The sequence below is a fragment of the Saccopteryx leptura genome, chromosome 9, assembly GCF_036850995.1.
Source record: "Saccopteryx leptura isolate mSacLep1 chromosome 9, mSacLep1_pri_phased_curated, whole genome shotgun sequence".
In the NCBI taxonomy this organism is placed as follows: Eukaryota; Metazoa; Chordata; class Mammalia; order Chiroptera; family Emballonuridae; genus Saccopteryx; species Saccopteryx leptura.
Window position 1 is genome coordinate 26427149 of NC_089511.1, and position 8728 is coordinate 26435876.

Consider the following 8728-nt stretch of genomic DNA (forward strand, 5'->3'; position numbering starts at 1 on the left):
AGGTGTGATCTAACAAGGCTATGTCACCAGGCCGAGCGCTAAGGAACGAGCTCTCCATTCCAGCGCAGCGCATTTCTTGCTTTTATTTGGCCCCCTGGCTTTTAGTTCAGCTCATTGCAATGACACAGAGGAGGAGACAAACCTTCTGGAAGGAGTTCCAAGAAGTTTACCAAAAGCGATCTAGAGCCGTGGAAGGGCAGAGTAATGAGGCAAGGGTGCAGCTACCAAATGTGTTTTCATCTAGTATTCAACTAAGTGCAACGGTGACATCTAAAAATAAGCGAGGCGACAAAAGAAGAAAAAAATAATTATAGGGAAGATAATACATAATTATTAACCACTGAAAAAGAATATGCCTCAAATAATGATATACTCGTAAAGCAGGAATAACATGAGCTGATTATAGAGACTCGGATTCTCACATTGAGGGGCGAGGGTGGTTACCATGTAAAATTCACAGCGCTGAGAAAAAAGAACAGACAAAAACACGTAATTATGATCTGCCACCAGGATAGTTGAAAATGGTGCAGCAGGGTTTGTCCATTTCTAATTTGCAAAGTCCTATATGTCCCACAAGTTATCCAACCCATTCATTTCTCCTTAATTAAAGTGCTCAGAAAAGTCTTGTGAATCTTGGCAATGCCTGTGATGTTCTTTCTAACAGGCAGTGTTAAGTGCCACAAAAAATAATGTAATTACTACGAGTTAACATTAGAGCTCTCCCCAGGTACTGATTTCATTGTTTATCATTTAAAAAAAAAACAAACCTCAAAAGGAAACAAGCGGTAGCCCTGGCCGGTTGGCTCAGTGGTAGAGCGTCGGCCTAGGGTGCAGGAGTCCCGGGTTCGATTCCTGGCCAGGGCACACAGGAGAAGCGCCCATCTGCTTCTCCACCCCTCCCCCTCTCCTTCCTCTCTGTCTCTCTCTTCCCTTCCCGCAGCGAGGCTCCATTGGAGCAAAGATAGCCCAGGCGGGCGCTGGGGATGGCTCCTTGGCCTCTGCCCCAGGCGCTAGAGTGGCTCTGGTCGCGACAGAGCGACGCCCCAGAGGGGCAGAGCATCGCCCCCTGGTGGACAGAGCATCGCCCCCTGGTGGGCCTGCCGGGTGGATCCCGGTCGGACACATGCGGGAGTCTGTCTGACTGTCTCTCACCGTTTCCAGCTTCAGAAAAAGAAAAAAAAAAAAAAGAAAAAAAAAGGAAACAAGCGTATTGTATCTTATGTATGAAATGTAATCCTTGATTTAAAAAATAAATAAACTTACACATGTTACGCAAGTTAAATGGGTGCGCTTACCATCAACAGTAAAAGCCCGTAGAATTATTCTGTGTAATGGGGCCATCAATGATCAACATTAGAAGGGAACAGAAAAGGTATTTTACCCAGATGTTCTCAATCTCACAAATAAATCTGCTTTAAAATATTTTCCTATGTTCCTCTTCAGTCAAACCTTTCTCTCGTACATAAGGGTTTATATTTAAGCCAATCATCCTGTTGGTCCTCACTATAGACATTGATTGTCTTTATATGTGAAATAACCTTTTAGAAATATACCGTCAGGGCTCCCTGTCATGTTTGGCAGACAAGGTCCTCTTTGTTACCAAGAGAAAGGAGCCTCCTACTGGTTTGCCTTAAATATCAGGTCACTGTATTTGATTGACAACACAATTTCTCAGAGGTTTCAGAGCACATTTTGGTTTATTTCCTGTTCTTTATACCTCTGCCATATTTCGTCCATTCTCCGGAAGGTCCTGGATCTGAGCTTGTATATCCTCCTTGATTACTGAAAGCTGAAAAAGAAACTTTTCCAGAACACAGTAAAATATGAGCGTGATGGCATTAATTTTTTTTTTGATACTTACATTTCATACTTATACTTTTAAATGAAAACCTCTCTGCCTAACATAAAAATTTGTTGAGAAAACAGATCTTAAAAACAGAATTATCAGGTAGAGAAAAAAAGCAATCAAAGTTCACACTAGATTCAAAATCTCATCAGAATGACTCATCTTAAAAATCTCTCAGATTGCCTGACCTGTGGTGGCACAGTGGGTAAAAGCATCGACCTGGAACACTGAGGTTGCTGGTTCAAAACCCTGGGCTTCCCTGGTCAAGGCACATATGGGAGTTGATCCTTTCTGCTCCTCCCTCCCTTCTCTCTCTGTCTCTCTCTCTCTAAAATGAATAAATTAAAAAAAAAAAAAAAAAAAAATCTCAGATTTGGGGGATAACTTCTTTTGTCTGGGAAGATGCCTTCCAGGGTCCCCTCTGGGCCTGATTTATAATAGTTGAGCTCAGACCATGAAGGCTTTAATCTCATGAAGAATGAAAGCCTATTTTTGCTGTGGTTGTGTCAACAACTGCTCATTGCCCAAGCCAGGGGTCCCCAAACTTTTTACACAGGGGGCCAGTTCACTGTCCCTCAGACCATTGGAGGGCCAGACTATAAAAAAAACTATGAACAAATCCCTATGTACACTGCACAGATCTTACTTTAAAGTAAAAAAAACCAAAACGGGAACAAATACAATATTTAAAATAAAGAACAAGTAAATTTAAATCAATCAACTGACCAGTATTTCAATGGGAACTATGCTCCTCTCACTGACCACCAATGAAAGACGTGCCCCTTCCAGAAGTGCGGCGGAGGCTGGATAAATGGCCTCAGAGGGCCGCATGTGGCCCGCGGGCCGTAGTTTGGGGACCCCTGGCCCAAGCTGACGTCACTTGTCTCTCTCACTGTCCCTGTGAACCATACCTGTACTCATACAATCATAAAGTTATAGCATGTAAGGGAACTTAGTAAGCAAAACTGAGGCCCCCCCGATTCCTTTAATTAATTATTAAAGTTCTACAACATGTTATGAACTATGTGCAACAATAATAACAATAGTGGGTATTGAGTATTTGATATGCATCAGTCACTTGATTAAGGCCTGCCTGTATATTATGAGATTTAATTCTTATATTAATCATGTGAGAAGGACATTATTGTTACTATACTTATTTTACAGAAAAGAAAACCAAGACACACATGAGTGATGTAATTCACTTTAGGTCTCACCTCTAGAATGTGGAAAGGTTAAAAGCCAGATGGCGGAACCTGATATTAGACTCTTAACCACTATAATATACTTATTTCTAACTGGTTCAACAAATAATTAAGAGATTGGAGGATGGGGCACAAAGAAAATGTCAGAGATTCAGACGTGAATCCATTTCTGTTTTTGCTCTCCTGAAGTTTACAGTCTAGTACAGGGGTCGGCAAACGCTTTCTGGCAAGATCCAGATACGTATTTTAGGTTTAGTGGGCCATATAATCTCTGTCACAACTACTCAAGGTTGCCACTGTGGCGTGAAATCAGCCAGCAACAATATGTGAATAGATGGATGTGGCTGTGATCCAATAAAACTTTATTTATAAAAATAAGCTGATGGCCAATTTAGTTCACCAATCCCTGCTCAAATGGAATAATCTGTTATGTGAATATATTTCATCCTTAGAGTGGGATATAGAAACCACTGCAGAATCACAGAGGGAGAAGTGAGTTATCCTGCCTGAGGTATTTTGGGAAACATTTGAACAACGCATTTGATCATTAGTAAAATAACGTTAATTAGGCAAGAAGGTAAGGACACTCAGGACAGAGATGACAATGAAAGCAGTCTTAGAGGCAGGACTTTAGAGGAACAATAGATGATTTAGCTAGACTGAATTATGTACAGGTACCCGCTGAATAATAGTGGAGGAGAAAAACAGAGGCAGATGCAGTTCATAGTGGGCCTCTGACACAATGCTAAGGAATTCAAATTTTAGATGATAGGAGGGGTGATATTAAAAACTCTTTAAAGGAGAAATAGCATCGCCTGACCTGCGGTGGCACAGTGGATAAAGCCTCGACCTGGAACACTGAGGTCACTGGTTCAAAACCCTGGGCTTGCCTGGTCAAGGCACATACGGGAGTTGATGCTTCCTGCTGCTCCTCCCTTTCTCTCTCTCTCTCTCTCTCTCTCTCCTCTCTAAAATGAATAGTAAATAAATAATTTTAAAAAAAAGAAATAGCGTCATTACACTTATGTGGTTTTTTTTGTTTTGCTTTGTTTTGTTTTGTTTAATGTGTAAATCTGAAGGATTTCTTTAAAGGGCAAAGTATGATAGAATGTATTTAAAAGCACTTTCTTTAAAAAACAAATGTTCCCCCACCTTCTTTGTGTTGGAGATATCCAAGTTTTATTTATTTTAATTTTTTAGTTGAATTTTATTGGAGTGACACTGGTTAACATAGTCATCCGGATTTCAGGTGCCCAGTTCTACATGACATCTCTGTATACCGTAATGTATGTAATGTATGTTCACCCCATAGGTCAAATCTTAGTCCATCACCATTTATTCCCCCTACACTCTCCTGTACCTCCCACAGGCGATCACCACACTGTTGTCCATGGCCATGAGTTGTTTGGTTTTTTGTGGGGGGTTATTTTGTTCTCTTTTGTTCAATCCCTTCAACTTTTAAAACACGATTTAACTTCAGGAGATACACTAATATCTGTAGGAAAAAGCAGTGAAAATAATAAAAGCACAATGTTGGGTTTTGTGACTTGTGATGATACTTACAGCTTTTTAAAAACGCCCTCAGGCTATACTTTTTGTTTAATCTTTGTACTCTTGGATTCATAAGATAGTTTCCATGTGGTTCATGAATTAGAAACTTGTTTGATAATTTTCCTCTGTTCCAGTCGAAATAAAAATGTTTAACAGAAATTATGTTTACAAGCAGTTTATCTTGTGCCACCACTTAAAAATCTATTATATACCACAATGATTTATTTTGGCACATTATGCTTACGTTTTGGTCTAGGTTCACCTTAAATGCAATCCCAGAGAGAACTCCAGTGGATGAAGGACACGAATAGAAAAGCAATGACCTGGAAGTAAGGCCACGTGACTCCTCTTTTAGACCCTGCTGCCACCAAGTAGGTATTTCACTTTGCATTTACTAGTTCCCAAACCAGAAAGCAGATTTACATGCATGAGAATATTTCAAAAAGCAAAGTTAGCTTCTGTGAGTGAATGGTAATTGGCAAACTGAATCGGTTTTTCACAGCTTCAAATCTTTAATTATCCTAAGTTTTCCTTTCACTAGGAGGCAACTCCTCGAGAGGGAGAGAGAGATTTCCAAATGAAAAGTTGGAAATTAAAATAAGAGTGCTCTGTGAGTTGGTGCTCTAATAAAAGGTGGAAAAGATTAATGTCTTCTGAAATGACTTATGAAATGGTCAATAGAACCTATAACAGAGTTTTCTTAGATCCCCTATGGCTCTTGTAAAGCCAGGAGCCGCCATCGTGGCCATTCACATGCAGGTTCGCATTGGATTCGGATAGACAGTAATGAAACAATACAGCCAAGAACTGGCGGGCCATTAGCTTTAATCCTAGCTTGCACCCAGCAGGCAAGTAAAACACACACTGGGCTCTAAAACCCACTCATTCAGCGCACACAAAGCTACTGACTTAGATATCTGAGTTTCATAGAATCAAAGGTGTCTACCTCACCAGTCTTACTGACCTCTGTTCCACATCTCCTTCTCTCTATACAAACTGCACAAACTGGCTTTTCCTTCAGCATTCTGCCATCTTGCCTGCTTCTCCTCTTCTCCACGTGGCCTCTCTCTGCTCTCCCTTCTAATGCTAATCTCAGGAACTGAGAGAGAGCAAGCTCCCGGTCTGCCACACTTTATAGTGTAGAAATCAAAACCTTTAATCCAATATATAAACAAGGAAGTCTCTAATACAAAGTCACTTATTTGAGGCATACTGGGATTCCTCATGACAGTGTACAACCCCACATCAAAAAGGTTGGGAAAGGCTTAGTCCCAAAACCAAGCCCCAGGCTACAAGGATCCTGCCTGCCCACAGCTCGCCCCCAACACATATTAACATAATCACACCCATCTCAAGCAAGAAAGGCAACCAATATCAACACGTGGGCGACGGGCTCCCACATGGGCAGCGCCATTTTAACAAAGTGAGCATAATATATTTCATCTGCCCAACTGCTCTCAATAATATAAATCAATACATAAATATTTTCTATAGATCTACCATAAAATCACACTGATTTTTCTTTTTAAACTCTGGTTAAAATAGTTGTTTCCTCATATCATAAACTGTGGCTTAACTTACTGTATTTCCCCATGTATAAGATGCTCCCATGTATAAGATGCGCCTTAATTTTGGGGCCCCAAAATTTTTTTTAAATGTATTACCTAAAGTTATTAACTCAAAGTTTTATTCATCATAAAACTTAGAGAACTCCTCATCACTGTCAAAACTCCCAGCCATTAGCTTGTCCTCATCTGTGTCTGATGATGAATCACTGTCTTCAACACTGAGCACAAAAACAAGCCCGAAAAAGCGGGAAATGCAAGTTTAAAAACTGCAACCACTGTGTAAGACGCACCCAGTTTTTAGATCCCAAATTTTTTGAAAAATGGTGCATCTTTTACATGGGGAAATACAGTAACTTCAATTTAAGCCCAGCACTGCCTTGGTGCCTAGGTCTTGGCAAAGACAAGACAACACTGCTTAAAAGTTAACAATGCAATATTAATTACATATAGCCATTTTCTCAGCAGGATTCCCACCGAACCGGTTATTAATTATTCTGAAAAGTTACTTCCCTCTTAGGACAGGAGTGGTGGTTTTAGGAAAAAGTCGCCTTCTTAACAGAAAAAAGTCTGTTAAAATGGATTTTTTTAAATGCTAAGTCAACCCGGCTTTCCAGAAATAAACCCTACTTTTCATTATGCACTCTCCTTTTGACATATCCCTGGATTCAAGTTGCTAATATTTCATTAAGGGTGTCTGGGGCTATGTTTATAAGAGATGGTAATCTTAATTTTCTTTTCTTGTAATGTTCTTGATAGCAAAGAATGGCTGGCCTCCTGAATCCAGTTGGGAAGTGTTCTCTGCTCTAACTTCTGAAGGAGAATTTGTACAGTTGGTGTTATTTCTTGTTTCAGTATCCGACAGAATTTAATCAGTAAGACCAGTGGTAGTCAACCTGGTCCCTACCGCCCACTAGTGGGCGTTCCAGCTTTCATGGTGGGTGGTAGCGGAGCAACCAAAGTATAAATGAAAAGATAGATTTAACTATAGTAAGTTGTTTTATAAAGATTGATTCTGCCAAACTTAGTGAAAATCTGACAAAGTACTTGGTAAGTAATTATTATTATATGCTTGAACTTGCTGTAACTCTACTTTATAAATTTTATAAAGTAAAGTTACTTCCCTACTTTATAAATCACTATTACTGTGGAACCAGTGGGCGGTTAGAAAATTTTACTACTAACAGAGATACAAAAGTGGGCGGTAGGTATATAAAGGTTGACTACCCCTGAGTAAGACTATCTCTGGAGTATGCATGTTGATGCATGTGTGTGTATTTGAAAGCTGTTTGGAACAAATTCAATTTAGTGTGAATGTGTGTGTGTTTGTGTTCAGATTTTCTATGTTATTTTGTCAGTTGGACAAGTTCTGACTTTTCTAGTATGTCTATTTAAACTAGGTTTTCTGATTTATTGACACAAAGAGTCAATACTCATTATCTTTTTAATATCTGTAGAATCTATGGCAATATTTCTTCTTTCATCCCTGATATTGATAGTTTCCATTCTGTTCATGCACAACCCTTCTCAAATGGGTTTCTATTAAAAAATTAAGGCCAAAAATACTCATTGAATGTAATATATTATCTATGCACTAGAATGACAGTGACTATGACACATCCTTGGGGCAGCTGAGAAAACAGTCCCTACATTTGTTTTCTGTATTATTTAATTCCATCATGGAAATCTGCATGGTAAAGACTCCTCTAGGAGTTACAATATTTTCTCTTATCACAATCTGCTCTTTATATAAAATGCAAAGACACAGTAACAAGAGAGTTCCCTTTATCCCATGCCATTTGTCATATTGTCATACGCTGTCGTATGTATTACTCCAAATGCGTTATGATCTCAATAAGGTGGTGTCTTTTTCTTTAAACATTTATGTTTTCTTTTTAAAAATTAAGAGACTAGCTCTCAGAGGCCTCTCCCTCCCAGGAGCACACCCATGCTGTTTCCCCCATAGGTGTGCATCTCCTAAGCTCTAAGGGGCCTCACACAGCTTGCAGCCAGGGGAGCAGAAGGCAGCGACAGCTCACTCCGGGCCAACCCCCTGAGCCTGTCTCCAAGGCCCCTTTGTTCTGACTTCCCAGGGAGCCAAAGCAGCCCCGTCTGGGCTCTCCTGTTGCTTCTTCTTCTTTTTTTTAAATTTTTATTAATTTTAATGGGGTGACATCAATAAATCAGGGTACATATGTTCAAAGAAAACATGTCCAGGTTATCTTGTCATTCAATTATGTTGCAAACCCATCACCCAAAGTCAGATTGTCCTCCGTCACCTTCTATCTAGTTTTCTTTGTGCCCCTCCCCCTCCCCCTCTCCCTCCCTCTCTCCCCTCCCCCTTAACCACCACACTCTTGTCCATGTCTCTTAGTCCCGTTTTTATGTCCCACCTACGTATAGAATAATGCAGTTCTTGTTTTTTTCTGATTTACTTATTTCACTCCATATAATGTTATCAAGATCCCACCATGTTGTTGTAAATGATCCGATGTCATCATTTCTTATGGCTGAGTAGTATTCCATAGTGTATATGTGCCACATCTTCTTTATCCAGTCTT

The 8728-nt window shown here is 39.9% G+C and overlaps 1 non-coding gene across 1 annotated transcript; it reads left to right on the plus strand.

The window, feature by feature from the left end:
* The first annotated feature begins 788 nt into the window (after window positions 1-788).
* TRNAP-AGG (transfer RNA proline (anticodon AGG)) lies at window positions 789-864 on the plus strand. The gene has a single exon. It is a non-coding gene; the product is annotated as a tRNA-Pro (tRNA).
* The last annotated feature ends 7864 nt before the right edge of the window (window positions 865-8728 follow it).